Raw genomic sequence first — 16,596 nt, 5'->3', positions numbered from 1 at the left:
CCCTTAATTTACTGATAATGGCAATGAAACTGTCATCATTTGTAATGTTGATTTTTTTATCAATAAAAAATCTTTACTGACCTCTATTTTCATCAGATGGCCTAAGTATCATTTAAAAAGGGTGCCAGAAAATATTGAATTTCATATTATCCTTCACATCAATAGAATACTTTTTACAGTAATTCATAATATCAATATACCAATATATCAATACAGTATAGATGTGTGTATATGTGTGTGTGTATATATAAATAGACATATATTTTATATATATATATAGATATATATGTACATATAAAATAACACATTTGGAGATGTATAACAAAAGCTAATGCTATGGCCAATTATTATCCAAATGTTAGAGTTACCAATGAACTGAAATTACCCATTTCTCATCTTGCACACCCACCCCAGAACAGATCAGGGATGGCACGCCCTGGCATCCTGGAGGCACTGTGCATGGCATAGAAAGGGAAGCTGAGCCAAGAGCACCAAGATGCTGAACTCCACTTTTCCTCACTTGGACGCACACTCCCTCCCCTTCCAACAGCCCATCCTCCTCCTTATAGAAACCTGTGAGAAGGAAAGCTCACTTCCTCCAGAAAGCTCCCCCAAGTAATGTAACCCAATTCCTTCAGAGAGCATGAACCCTTAGGGACCTACCACCCCAGCGCCAGAGCTGAGAGCTCCAAAGGTTATGGGGCTAGATGTGATTTGGATGTGTGTTCCCTCTGAGTCTCAGGTTAAAATGTGATCCCTGATACTGGGCGTAGCCTGGTGGCAGGTGTCTGGGTCATGGGAGCGGATCCCTCATGACTGGGTTGGTGCCATTCCCAGGTTAATGAGTGAGTTCTGGCTCTGTTATTTCCTGTGGGAGCCGATTGTTAAAAAGGGCCTGGCACCTCTCCCGCCTCTCTCTTCCTTCCTCTCACCACATGTTTGCCTTCTCCCATGAGTGGAGGCTTCCTGAGGCCTCCCTAGAAGCCAAGCAGATGCTGGAGCCAAGCTTGTTCCTGTACAGCCTGCAGAACCGTGAGCCAAGTCAACCTCTTTTCTTTATAAATTACACACTGTTGGGTATTCTTTTATAACAGCACAGAGCCCAAGCCTGGATCTAAGTGAGCATGATGAGCTCAGGCCAGAAAAGGAACTGATGGGGGAAGTATGAAAACTCCCCAAGTATGTGAGAGACTCTCCACTTCCTGGCTACATGTTTCCTTCTTAAAGAATTAAGAGAAAAACTCAAGAGAAAGGGATGAAGATAATAAGGATATAAGTATCTGTGAGTGACTTATAAGGGACAAAGTGCTGGACACACATTACCGCTGCCCCTCACATCCTCCTGTGAGGTTGTGTGCTCAGCTCTTAACACTCTGGCAGACGTTAAGAAAGGGAGTTGCTCGAGGTGGTGGGCGAGTGGGCCCAGGAGCCAGGTGTCAGCTGCAGGCCTTTCGCTCCACGGTGTGGAAAGGGCTCCCTCTTCCCGGACACTACTGTCTCTGACCCGCAGCAGCACCATCAGGTCACCTCACTGGGTGGGTGGTCACACTGCTTCTCTGTATTTACCTTTCTCCATTCTCTGACATTTACCTCTTTTTGACCTATTCAAGATTTGAGCCTTCAAAGAGTCTAGGCATTAAAAAGAAAATGAGACAATTAATCCATTTCGAATCCGACTACTGCAGCAAAGTTCAAAAACTGGAATATTTAAGAATGAGACAAGTGCAGAGCCTTTGTAAAAAGTGCCATTGGAACTGTAGAATGAGGCCGAGGGAGCCGCCCTCCTCTGACTAAGTCTTTACAGTCAAAAGGAGGTCGGGGTGTCTGCAAAGCAAACAAGTGCTCCAAAGGTTTCCTCACTTACTCTTCACCCCTGAACAAATCAGACAGAAAAAATCTTTTAGCTTTTTGGCTCCACCATGTCCCTTATGTCTTTCTACACTCTTGCTCTTGGCAGTGTAAGGATGGAGAGCAGGAGGGGAGCGAGCTCACCTATGACAACTGAGAGTAACCTCAGGAAACCCACAGATGCAGGGTTGGATGCTCCTCGCTCCTTAGTTCCTGGCGATTGCCTGTACTTGTCTAGGGAAACACAGCTGGATGTGAGAACTTTCCCCAGTGGCTCCACGCACACGTGTGCCCCACAATGTGCTCCTCATACTAGCTAGCAGGCATGGACCCAAACATAGCTTCCCCCTGCCCCTCACACGGTCCCTAGAGTTGACAGCCCAAAGGAATCAGAAGGAACTTCGAGACAAGCCAATAGGACCTTGGAGGAGAGAAAGTGAAGAAGAGCGAAGGGAGAAAATGAAAAACAAGGACATAAGAGGGATTAAGTTGCATTAGATGCCATCGCATTTGCCTGTTGAAAACTATGTGGAAAGGAAATTTTCCACCAATCACGGAGATGTGGAGCAATAAAGGGTGAAGGCCAGGAACGCAGGAGTAGGGAAAGATAGGGGACCCATGGATTCAGCCACCAAAAATCAGATACTGCCCACTGCTGCCCACCTTAGCTAGTTCTATTTGGCTGCTTTTCTTAGTGAAATTGAAAGTGCAGTGCTCATTAGATATATGTTTGAGCAGTTGAGGAAAGGAAGGGAAGAAGGGAAGAAAGGAAGGAGAGGGGGAGGAAGGAGGGAGGGGAAAATGAGAGAAGGGATTCAAAATGTCAATGACTTTCCTCATAGACATAAGAAAAGCAATCTTAAAATTTATATGGAACCACAAAAGACCTTGAATACCCAAAGAAATCCTGAGCAAAAAGAACAAGCTAGAGACATAACACTACAAGACTTCAAAATTTACTACAAAACTATAGTAACCAAAACAGCTTGGTACTGGCATGAAAACATACACCAATAAGACAGAATAGAGAACCCAGATATAAATCTACACATTTACAACCACCTCATTTTCTTTTTTTATTTTTTGAAACAGAGTCTTGCTGTGTCACCCAGGCTGGAGTGCAGTGGAACAATCTCGGCTCACTGCAACTTCCGCCTCCCAGGTTCAAGCAATTCTCCCGCCTCAGCCTCCCAAGTAGCTGGGACTACAGGTGCATGCCACCACACCCGGCTAATTTTGTATTTTTAGTAGAGACAGGGTTTCACCATGTGGACCAGACTAGTCTCAAACTCCGGACCTCAAGTGACCCACCCACCACGGCCTCCCAAAGTGCTGGGATTACAAGTGTGAGCCACCACACCCAGCACAACCAGCTCATTTTCAACAAAGGCACCAAGAACATACAATATGAAAAGGATAGTCTTTTCAATAAATGGTGCTAAGGAAACTGGATAACTCTTTGTAGAGGAATGAAACCTCTATCTCTCACCATACACAAAAATCAACTCAAAGTAAATAAAGACTTGAATCTAAGACCCAAAACTATGAAACTACTACCAAAAGAAAACTTGAGGGAAATGCTCCAGGACACTGATCTATGCATAGATTTTGGGGGTAAAACCTCAGAAGCGTAGGCAACCAAAGCAAAAATAGACAACTGTGATTACATCAAGCTAAAAAGCTTGTGCACCGTCAAGAAAACAATCAGCAAAGTAAAGAGATAACATACATAATGAGAGAAAATATTTGCTAACTATTTACTTAAAAAGGGATTAATAACTAGAACATATAAGGAATTCGAACAACTCAACAGCAAAATAATAATAATAATTCAAATCAAAATGGGCAAAAGATCTGGAGACATTTCTCAAAAGGAGACATACAGGTCAGGCACAGTGGCTCATGCCTATAAGTCGCAGCCCTTTGGAAGGCCAATATGGGTGGATCACTTGAGCCCATGAGTTCAAGACCAGCCTGGGCAACAGGGTGAAACCCCATCCCTACAAAAATAAAAAATAAAAAAAATAAAAATTAGCCTGGCATGGTGGCACATGCCTATAGTCCCAGCTAGTCAGGTGGCTGAGGTAGGAGCATCACCTGAGCCCAGGAGGTTGAGGCTGCAGTAAGCTATGATCATGCCACTGCACTCCAGCATGAGTGACAGAGTAAGACCCTGTCTTTAAAAAAAAAAATGGCCAACAGATATATAAAAAAAGTTCAACATCATTAATCATCAAAGAAATGCAAATCAAAACTACAGGCCAGGCATAGATGGCTCACACCTGTAATCCCAGCACTTTGGGAGGTGGAGATGGGCAGATCATTTGAGGCCAGGAGTTCAAGACCAGCCCAGCCGACATGGCAAAACCCCATCTCTGCTGAAAATACAAAAAATTAGCTGGGCATGGTGACAGCTACTCAGGAGGCAGAGACACAAGAATCACTTGAACCTGGGAAATGGAGGTTGCAGTGAGCCAAGATTGTGCCATTGCACTCCAGCCTGGGCAACAGAGTGAGACTCTTTCTGGAAAAAAAAAAAAAAAAAAGAGGTATCATCTCACCCTGTTAAAATGGCTTGTATCAAAAAAGCAACAACAGATGTTGGTGAGGATGTGGAGAAAGGGGATCCCTCATACACTGTTGGTGGGAATGTAAATTTTAAACAGTCTGGCTGTTCCTCAAAAACTAAAAATAGAATTATCATATGATCCAGCAACTCCACTCTGAGTATACAGCCAAAAGAAATCAAAGAAGGATCTACACTCCCATGTTTATTGCAGCAGTATTCACAATAGCTAAAATATGGGCTCAGTCTAAGTCCCCATCAACAGGTGAATGGATACAGAAAATATAATAGATATACACAGTGGAATATTATTCAGCCATAAAAAAATGAAGTTCTGTCACTTGCAGCAACATGAACAGAACTGGAGAACATTATGTTAAGTGAAATAAGCCAAACACAGACAAACATTGCGTGTTCTTGTGCATATGAAGAGCTAATAAAGTGGATCTAATGAACATAGATTCGTGGTTACCCAGAGGCCATTATGGAGAAGGGGAAGAGGAATGAAGGAAAAAAAGAATGTAAATGAATTTATTACTACTGTAGTGTACATTTAAAACTAGTAAAGTTGGTAAATTATATATGTATATTTTACCTCAATAAAAATTAATTAAAAAAAAAAAACTCTTTCCTCTTCCAGTGTTTATAGGGTGAACTTTCTGCTTCTTTTTTATTCCTTCTTTTTTTTCTTTCTCGAGACCAGCCTGGTCAACGTGGTGAAACCCCGCCTCTACTAAAAATACAAAAATTAGCCAGGCATGGTGGCGGGTGCCTATAATCCCAGCTACTCAGGAGGCTGAGGCAGGAGAATTGCCTGAACCAGGGAAGCAGAGTTTGCAGTGAGCCGAGATCATGCCATTGTACTCTAGCCTGGGTGACAAGAGCAAAACTCTGTCTCAAAATAATAACAATAATAATAATTTTAAAAGAGTATGAAAGTCAGTATTTATTATAATCACAAAAGCATAGAAAAATAAACATACAAATTATAAGGAAAATTTAAATCACCTCTACCCTTACAAAGAATGACCATCTTTAATATTTTCTGAGTTATATTTTTTCAGAGTCTCAGATTCCCATGTCATTAAATATTCCTTGAAAACATGCTTATTTGTGTACATAGTATTCCTCTGTGTGTGTATATGCCATGTTTTATTTAACTACTCTTGGACATTTAGATGATTTCAATTTTTCCCAAGGTATTTTTGCATATGCTGCTACTAAGTCACATATCTTACTCTGCCTTATCCACATAATTTCTGTCCCAGTTATAAGGCTTCAGTTTATTCCAGATAAATTTTATTTCATTTGGATATCCCCATTCTGCCCCACACTTAAAATGGCGACTAGAAGAAGGGAGTATTATATGAATCTGCTTGCATCCATTTCAAGGAAGAGTAGGGTTTGGGGACATATCCTAGAGCTTAGGGCTTCTCCTGTGCCCATGTTGACTTCCTTTCCATCTTCTTAACCTCACTTTTGCTAAGCCTGTCTGAAAGTAACACACATGGCCAAACCATCACAAAAGCAACAGAAAAGAAATTGTGAAATATATATTACAACTATTATTAGAGTAAAATCACACTCAGGTAAGTATTTACAAGTACGGAGAGTATTTTGAGAACTTAACAGTTTATAAATGTAACCAAGTTTCTAAGTCCAAGCTATTTTCCAACCTGGCTTTCCAAGAAGGCTATATAGATTATCCCTTATCCAAAACGACTGGGACCAGAAGTGTTTCAGATTTCAGATTTTTTTTAATATTTGCATTGTATTTACTGGTTACATTATACATTCCAAATCAGAAAATCTGAAATCTGAATGCTGCAGTGAGTATTTCCTTTGAGCGCTGCATCAGTACTCAAAAAGTTTCAGATTTTAGAGTCATGTGGATTTCAGATTTTCAGATTTAAAATGCCCAACCTGTATTATTAGCTTTTTAATTCAAATAATAACTGTTCCCAGTTAAAACTAAGAAGTTTTCATCTTTTGATCTTCATGATCTCCATCTCCCCTTCTCCACCAATACTAAAATTGCTGCCCTTTTTCCAATGTTGTTCTCCCTTCTGCCTAGAGTGTGTAGTCCTATTTTTCTCTTCAATGCATTATCATGTTGTCTTTTCCAGAAAAGGCAAAGGACCACGTCTTGTTTTCTCACAAACAGCAAACTGCTCACACACCTCAACAGAAACAGTGAACACGATTGTGAAAACATTACTATATAGTCACGCATATTCAGTAAATCTATATGCTATAAACCTGTAACAAAAAAGAACAATTTATATCAGAAATAAGAAAATGTTTATGATTAAAGGTTGTGGCAAATTGGCATGAAATTATGAAATTCTATAAAACTAAGATAAATTATTTTCTCATGTTTATTTTAGACTCCGTTAGAATGACGTGTTCATAATTAAAAGATGTTAAAAAAGAAATGTTTGATTTTTAGAAATTACTTATGCTGAAATTTAAGATCATTTGTTGCTATTTTTAAAGGGATTTTTAATTCTTTAAATGTAAACAGAATTTATGTTTTACACAATCACTTGGTTATCTCTTTAACGTGAATGAAGAAAACACTTAAATGTGAACATTAATTTCAGTAACTTCATCACAAATAAGAAGAGAAAAAAATAGCAAGTATATATATACATATATATACTCAAATTGTAAAAAAGAGGAAATCTTCCTATAGAAAAAATATGATCACTGATATGATTTGGATCTCTGTCCCCACCTGAATCTCATGTTGAAATATAACCCCCAATGGTGGAGGTGGGGCCTAGTGGGAGGTGACTGGATAATGGGGGCGGTTTCTAATGTTTTAGCACCATTCCCCTAGTGCCGTTCTCCTGATAGAGTTATCATGAGATCTAGTTGTTTAAAAGCGTGTAACACCTCCCACCTCCCTCTCTTCCTCCTGCTCCAGCTTCACCTTCTTCCACGAGTAAAGGTTTCCTGAGGCCTCCCTAGCCATGCTTGCTGTACAGCCTGTGGAACCATGAGCCAAATAAATCTCTTTTCTTTATAAATTACCCAGTCTCAGGTATTTCTTTATGACAATGCAAAAATGAACTAATATAATCACTCAATTAAATGTTTTTAATTAGTTCAAATGTAAATCATTTCATTTTCAATTTTTTTAAGAAACTCAGTCTTGGCTTTTTAATTTCAGAATTGGCAATCTAAGTAATTAGGACAAATCCTCCCACTAAAAATAACTAAAAATGGGCAGGTACAATGAGTCACGCCCACAATGCCAGCACTTTGGGAGGCCGAGGCAGGCGGATCATCTGAGGTCAGGAGTTCGAGACCAGCCTGGCCAACATGGTGAAACCCCATCACTACTAAAAATATAAAAAAATTTGCCAGGCATGGTGGCGCCCGCCTGTAGTCCTAGCTGAGGCAGAAGAATCGCTTGAACCTGGGTGGAGGTTGCAGTGAGCCGAGATCATGCCATTGCACTCCAGCTTGGGTGACAGAGTAAGACTCCATCTAAGAAAAAAAAGAAAAAATATATATGTGTGTGTGTGTATATGTATATATATGTGTATATATATGTGTGTGTATATGTGTGTGTGTGTGTGTGTATATATAAAAGAATTATGTCTAAATTCAAAAGTAGGTAAGAACCCACAGAAGTAAACCCTATACTCTTAGGCATTGTTTTCCTATGGAAATTTACCAATTTTAAAAAACCATTAGAAAATGAAACCACAATTTTACATAAACAAAAAAACAAAAGCAAATGCTGGATTTTGCCAAATAAAGAGATGCTGATAAAACAATCATTTAAACAGTAATTTGGAAAGGCAGATGAGGACAAACCATAGATTTTCAGAGCAGCTTCTTAACACTTCTAGTCTAGAAAATCTCAAGTCTTAAATTTAGAATAAGACAGTTTTCTTAGTCTATTTCCTGTTACTATAACAGAATACAATAGACTGAGTAATTTATTAAGAAAACAAACATATTTCTTGCAATTCCAGAACTGGGAAATTCAAGAGCATGACACTGGCATCTTGTTAGGACCTTCCTGCTGTGTTATAACACCAGAAGACATCATGTTGCAACAGTGAAAGCCTATATGTCCCCTCAAATCTCTCTTCCTCTTTCTATAAAGCCACTAGTTCCATCGTAGTGGTCTCAATCTAATTTAATCACCTTCCAAAGGCCCTGTTTCCAATCAGCCTATGAATTTGTGGATTAAAGTTTCCAATATATGAAATTGGGGGACATATTCAAACCATAGCAGCAGTCTCACATGGTAGCACCTCTAATCCCTGGCAGAAACAAATAAGATTATCTCAGGAATAGGATACTATAACCCTGACCTAAAATTATTTCTACAATATTTTAAGTTACCATGGCTAGCATACAGTCAAACATAACCATGTACACAAACAAACAAGACACAATGAACCAGTATTAGCTGCAATAATAGAAAAAAACATACCCGTAACAACTTGAGATGTTGAAATACTCACACACAAACTATAATACAAATATATTAAAATGTTAAGAGAAAATTTTTAAATTGAAAATTTAACATGCCATCAGAAATGAAAAAGTGACATACTAGATTTTAAAAAGAATCAAGAGGAAAAATCGTAAAATTGAAGAATACAATGAAGTGTAGAACTCAATAAATGGGTTCAATAAGAAATTAGATTTCTCTAAATAAAAAAAGATGAACTAAAATATAGATGCAAAGAAAGCATCAAGAATTCATTCCAGATAGACAAAAGATAGAAAATACATAAAGATAAGAATACAAAGGATAAGGCCGGGCGCGGTGGCTCAAGCCTGTAATCCCAGCACTTTGGGAGGCCGAGGCGGGCGGATCACGAGGTCAGAAGATCGAGACCATCCTGGCTAACACGGTGAAACCCCGTCTCTACTAAAAATACAAAAAGAAATTAGCCGGGCGTGGTGGCGGGCGCCTGTAGTCCCAGCTACTCCGGAGGCTGAGGCAGGAGAATGGCGTGAACCCGGGAGGCGGAGCTTTCAGTGAGCCGAGATCGCGCCACTGCGCTCCAGTCTGGGCGACAGAGCGAGACTCCGTCTCAAAAAAAAAAAAAAAAAAAAAAAAAAAAGAATACAAAGGATATAATAAGAAGTTCTAATATATTTCATTAGAGTTCCAGAAATAGAGGGGAAAAAGAATAGGGGGAAACAATATTGGAAGATATAAAGGCTGACAATGTTCCAGAACTTATGAAAGACATTACACCTGGAGAGTCAACAGGCCCAACAAATCACAAACAGGAGAAGTAATAATAAATTCCTATCCAGACACATTTTAGTAAAACTATAGAAAACCAAAGAGAGACCATCTTAAAAGTAATCATAACAAAAAGATTACCTCCTCAGGAGCAAAAATTAGATGTCCCAACTCAGCTGGATTCTTAACAAGAGAAATGGAAGAAAGAAGACAGTGAAATGACTTTATGTGCCAAAATCATAGCCAATTTGGAATTTAATACTCAATGTAGATATCCCTTAAAAGTGTGGGTGAAATAGACAAATGGAAACTGAAGTAGTTTATCCCTAGAAAATCTACACCAAAGAACATTTTAAGGGTGATACTAAAGCAAATTAAAATGATCCCAGATAGAAGGTTAGAAATACAAGAAGTAAAAGAGAATGGTAAATGATGGTATATCTATGTTAACTCTATAAACAATCATCATAAGGTCTTGTGGATTTTAAGTCCCCAGGCCTTACCAATTGGGAAACCAGCAAGTTGAAAAGCTCTTAAAAACCAAAAAGGCAGTTTATAAACTCAATACGCTTAGTAAATCTAGTATCTGACCTGCATAATTTAGTTTACCTATTTAGATTTTGATGACATCTGCATTTTATCAACAATTAAGGCTGTTTTTATTTCTCAAAGATTAAAGTCATGTGATCTAAAAGGTACCACAGCTTTTATCTTCCCTTTAAAAAATATTTGATCCAAGCACTTGTCTTCTTTTAGGCCAATTAATTAGAGCTATTTTTTATGGACATCACACGCACAACATATATATAACTACACAGGCAGGCAAAAGAAAACCCAGCAGCCATAAGATTTTTCATTTGCCAATCTCCTAATTGGATTATTGGACTCCCAGGGAAGACCTCTGAGTTAGGCTAGGAAAACCTGCAGCTTTTAAGACCTAACAGGCATAACTGGGAAGCAAAAACAAATTTTGAGAGGGGTCTATCTGCCTTTAATTCCTGGGGTTCCATGAGAAAAACAGAGGTCTCTCCCCACTCAGGTGTCCATTAAAAGTGGCAAGGCAAAATGGAGAAAAATACCTCAGTCGACAAAACAAAACAAAACAAAAAAACCACCTTTTCCCAACAAAATGAGGTTCAAGAAAAGAAAAACATAAAGGCCTTTTAAATATACCTATAACTCGGATATCCACTTTTAATTAAGCTGGGTGCTCTTTAAGAAAATCTTTTTAAATCCCCTATTACCCGACTTTAACCAGGCCAAGCAGACAGTATTTCTGACTTTCAAACTTTACTAAAGACTCAGAAAAAGGAAAATCCAAGGCAGTTTGAGAGGGAAAAAGAAACAACAAATAGCAAGGGTCGCACAGACACCAAACCAGAAAGGACTCATTCCCTAAGCCAGGACTGAATCTGGCTGCCATTGTAAAATGGGCGACGCTAAACAAAACACTGCCACCTGGTTACAGGTCCGGTTCCCAAGGAGGTAAAACAAGATGGACGCCCGCAGCAAAGTTTGCTACTGACCATACACAATGTCAGGCAAAGCACACTGGATTCGCTGCAGCTTAAGGCCAACCTCGCAAATCCGTTTTCATAATTAAAACTTTACAGAGAATATAGACAGTGACAGTTGGAGTCCTGGCCTAGTAAAACATCTTCTAAAAAGCAAAATAGCCTCACTTAAAAATTAACTCCTGACCTGGTGGAGAAAAGGAAAAGACGGCTTAAATGCAGACCTGGGTTAACTACTGACAGGGTGGAGAAAAAAAAAAAGATGTCAGCCAGGCGCTGTGGGTCACGCCTTTAATACCAGCACTTTGGGAGGCTGAAGCAGGAAGATCACCTGAGGTCAGGAGTTTGAGACCAGCCTGGCCAACATGGTGAAACCTCATCTCTACTAAAAATACAAAAATTAGCCGGGCATGGTGGCGCGTGCCTGTAATCCCAGCTACCTGGGAGGCTGAGGCAGGAGAATCACTTGAACCTGGGAGGTGGAGGTTGCGGTGAGTCTAGATGACGCCATGGCACTCCAGCCACCCAGAAAAAAAGAACAAGGAAAAGATGCCTGGTGAAGAACCTCTTATTCTTATGCAAATGGTTCCTCCACCAGGGAGAGAAACTTAATTGCTGTCTGACAGAGTGGGTCCCCTTGGCCAGGGGAGAGGAAGCCTCCATGGACAAGTGGCGGGAGTGCTGGCCAGCCTGCTGGTGGGCGCCCTCGAGCCATACACTCCAGCCCTGGCCGGGAAGGGAGCAGGGGAGCCGCCATTCACTGGTCCATCCCGCGCACACCTGCGGCCCTTGGGGTGGGGTGGTGCGCAGTTTCCTCTACCCCCAGAAGAGGTCCAAGGACAAAAAGGCTTAGAAGTAAAAGGAAAAAAAAAGACTTTTTTATTTGCATGTACTCACCCTTCCTCAAGCCTCACGTCTGGACACCAAAAATGTTGCAGAACGTTCTTCTTAGGTCAGCTAAAACCAGGCTCTTGTCACACGACCAGGAAAGAGTAGGCTCACAGACATATAGAAGAGTGAGAAAACGAAATTGATTGGATAAAAAGGAATAGCAGGTTTCCCGCCTCACAGATTGAATCCCAGGTCACCACACAGGAATAGGAGGGGCCAAGCTCCTCTCCCCTGCAAAGGGCATGAATTTCCCAAGGCTCCACCCCGTCCTCCCAGTTAGCAGGTGGGCATTATTTAGAATCAGTCTGGAAAGGGCAGGCTTCATCAGGCAACAGAAGTCTGGTTTTTCAGTCTTCAGGCTGTTTTAGGCTTGAAGGCGGGGTCTCACCAGGGACCCTTGGCAGTGTCCTGTCTCCATCAGTTGTAAATGCAAAAGGCATTACTTGGAACAAAGAGGATCATATATAATAAACTTCAGTTTGCCAGAAAAAAAAATTATTTTATGTACCCAATAACATGTTCTCAAAATATGAAGCAGAAAGTGACATAACTAAAGATAAATTGACAAATGCATTATTATAGTGTATTTAATATACCACTTTTAGCAACAGAATAAACAGACAACAGTTAGTAAGAACAAGGAAGTTTTAAATTATACAATAAACAAGCCATACCATGAGCTTATATAAAATACTTCTTGTAAAAATTGCAAAACACATTATTCTCAAACATATATAGAAAAATCATGGTTGGCCATTGAGACCGTAACACAAATCTTATATTTCAATAGTTTAAAATTTTCTTTGATAAGATAGTAAGTTAATATTCTATGAACATTTCATAGGGATTTCTTAAGGTTGCAAACCATTTGGCTCATAATTTAATGGGCCTGTTATCAGTTCTATCTGCTCTTCAGAGTGAACCACTATCATGCCAGCTGGCCTTTTGTAATAACTGTGTGCAAGCTTCTACTTCCACTGTCTAAGCCTCCAGTCCCCACAATATGTATCGTGGATACAATAACACAGATTTTCAAGGTTACTACAAAAATTCTATATGATTTATAAAAGATCTAGTAACAATGCCATACATATAGTACACATTCAATAAATTATGGTTAATACTTTATGAAAGCAGCATTTGAAAATACATATTCAGAGGGTTTTAAAGATCACTACATGGCTCTCAAGTCTGTCTCATATTTTTCTGCATGGTAGTCTCCTGTCCATCCTGGCCATAACTGACCAGCATTAAGAGTCACTAAAGATCTGATTTAAAAAAAAAAACCCTAGACTAACTAAATTTAACAGAGTTTAATTTGAGCAAAGAATGATTCGCAAATCAGGGAGTCTTCCAAGCCAGAGTAGGCTCAGAGAGACTCCAGCACAGCCACGTGGTGGACTGGAGAGAAGGACAGTGACTTACAGAAAACTAAAATGAGGTACAAAAACAGCCCAGTTACAGCTCAGTTTGTCTTATCTGAACATGACTTGAACAGTTGTCCACCTGTGATTGACCAAAGCTCAGTGAGTGGCACAAGAGTAGGTTATAGTTTATTTACACATCCAGTCAGGTTAGACTTTACAATGTATGGAGAAACCTTTAGACCAAACTTAAAATATGTAAGGAGGCAGCTTTAAGCTAAACTTCATTTATCAGGTCTAAGAAGGCACCACCTCCAAAAGTTAAAGTGATCCAGTGCCATTCCGTAGAGATTAAGTAATATGAACAAACATTTAAGAACATTTGCAAAAGACGCTGTGGAGATCACTGTCAGGTGTGGGGAATTAAACACAAATAATTACAAGATATGATGGAAGATGAAAGTTTCCATTATAAAGATACAGTGTAAGCAAATTAAGTGGCATTTGAGATAGGGTTTGAAGCAACAGCATACAGCCCAGCAAATTTAGGGTGGACCCATACAGTTTCTGTTCACCAGCCCATGAGCAGTATAGAGAGGCAGGTACCCAGAAAGAACACTTTTGTCTTTACACAAAGCCAATAGACATTGTGGTCTAATACATACAAGTCACCCTCAGGTGAGAAAACATCCAGGGTGGGGGTTCAAGGCAGGGCATATGTTTCCTAATTAGTCTACGTGTGCCCTCTAGGCTAACAGAAAGACAAAGACACTGGAAAGAATCTTTCTTCTTCCTTCACTCTACATTGTGGGTCTGAAGTCTGGAATTAGTGTAGTCAGATTCAGCCAAGAAAATGATAAATAAGGGAGACAGCATTTATTCCTTATATTATCGCAACTGCTACTTAATTGGGGGGCATTACATTGAGGCACCTCCAGCACCCTGGGTTCCTGTGTAAGTAAACCAAAACACAACTCAGTGTTGAAGTAGAACAAAACTTAAGTTTAATCAGAAACTGCCAAGTAAACTGTAAATAGAACTGTGCACTGAAATGAATCAAATTAGGCTACTGCTGCACTTAAACCAGTCAGATGTTTTCTTTGCCTTGCTTCTCCGTGCACCTTATAAAAATCCTCCCCTCAGGATCCTTTGCTGGAGCTGTGGACTGCTGGCAATTCTGGAGCTGCCTGATTCATGAACTGCTGTCTGCTCGAATAAACTCTTTATTATTTTAATATGCCCCAGTTTATCTTTTAGCACAACCAAGTGGGCTAAATCCCTCCATTTTCCTCTACTTTGCATATGAGGAGACTGAGGCATGGTTTCTAAGCAAGAGAACTGAGATTTGAACTCCCGTCCATGATTTAGTCTTGTTAAACTGAATTTAGTCTACAGCTTCTTCTTTAGATATTTTCAGTCAGGCCTAAAGGTTTCTTAGTACATAGTGAACTGGATGTGTAAACACACCACGACCTACTCTTACAACAAGCCGCCAGTCTCAACCAATCACAGCAGCTGAGATTTGGCCGATCACAGGCAGCCAACTGTCCAAACCACGTTCAGATAAGACCAACTCTGAGCTGTAACCTGATTGTTTCTGTTTATCTCACTTCCATCTTCCGTACGTCACTTTACTTTTTCTGTCCATAAATGGTATTGGACCATATGGCAACCCTGGAGTTGCCCTAAGCCTATTCTGTTTCAGGGGGCTGCCCAATTCATGAATCATTCTTTGCTCCATTAAACTTTGTTAAATTTCTCTACAGTTTTCCTTTTAACAACCACCATACTACACCTCTATCAGCAGCCCTAAAAAGGGAACAGGTTGAGGACAGAGCTGGGACACAGGTTGGAAGGACAGAAAGATGTAAAGAACCTGTTGGTTTTCAGAAACCAGTACCCCGAAATATGGCATTCTGACATGCTGAACTGAAGAACAAGACTCAAGGTCTCTCTAACCTTCCACCGTTTCTTCCAAAGATACTAAAGTTCCATTATCTGCCTAAGATCCAGACCCATCAGGGAGAACAGTTTTCTTCCCCTCCCTGTAAGACCAAAATGTAACCAACTGAATGGACCCTTTTTCCAGATGATGACTATCTCCAAGTATCACTTAAATTCCAAAGAGAATTATTTACAAGTTAATTTCTGTTCCCCATTCAATCATTCTCCTGAGTAATCGTTTGTTCCCATCAATAGAATTCCTCTTCTCCATGTTCCCATAACCTGTTTTATCCGAATCCAAGGCCCCTTTCTTTATGAAACCTCAAGTTGGCATATAAGCTTCTGTACCTTATTGGGAAGTTGAGTCTTCATTCCGAAGGCTCCTGTGTATACACATTAAATACATTTGTACACCTTTTTTTCCTATTAGCCAATCTGCCTCATGTCAGTGATTTTTCAGCCAACCTTTAAAGGGCCAAGGGGAAAGTTCTCTCTTGGCCCCCACAACCTCAGTCCTTGTGACATTACACAGCCACTGAATCAACCTTGCCTGTGTTCACCACATCTGGGGCCTGTTCAATTTGTAGGTAATCAGTCTGCCTATTGTTTGAGCCCCCTTGTTGCCAGTTAACTGAGTTCCTTTCCTACTTTGTACTGATCACAAAGAACACCCAATCCAAAAAAAAGACAAACAGGTTTTATTCCTGGCCAGGAATGCAAAGGAGCCTCTTCTCCCTGAGACATGGGAAGCTGGGTGATATGGTTTGACTGTGTCTCCACCCAAATCTCATCTTGAATTGTAGGTCCCATAATTCCCACATGTTGTGGGAGGGACCTGGTGGGAGGTAATTAAATTATGGGGTGGGTCTTTCCTATGCTATTCTTGTGATAGTGAATAAGTTTCATGAGATCTGATGGTTTTATAAAGAGGAGTTCTGCTGCACATGCTCTCTTGCCTGCCACCAAGTAAGATGTGTCTTAGCTTCTTCTTTGCCTTCTGGATGATTTTCTTTTCTCTTTTTTCTTTTACTTTTTTTTTTTTTTTTTTTTTTTTTTTTTGAGACAGAGTCTTACTCTGTTGCCCAGGTGGGAGTGCAGTGGCACAATCTTGCCTCATTGCAACCTCCACCTCCCAGGTTAAAGCGATTCTCCTCCCTCAGCCTCCCAAGGAACTGGGATTATAGGTGTGCACCACCACGCCTGGCGAATTTTTAGTAGAGATGAGGTTTCACCACGTTGGCCAGG

This window comes from Macaca nemestrina, chromosome 8 (genome assembly GCF_043159975.1).
Source record: "Macaca nemestrina isolate mMacNem1 chromosome 8, mMacNem.hap1, whole genome shotgun sequence".
Taxonomy (NCBI): domain Eukaryota; kingdom Metazoa; phylum Chordata; class Mammalia; order Primates; family Cercopithecidae; genus Macaca; species Macaca nemestrina.
Note: the sequence above shows the minus strand (reverse complement) of the source record.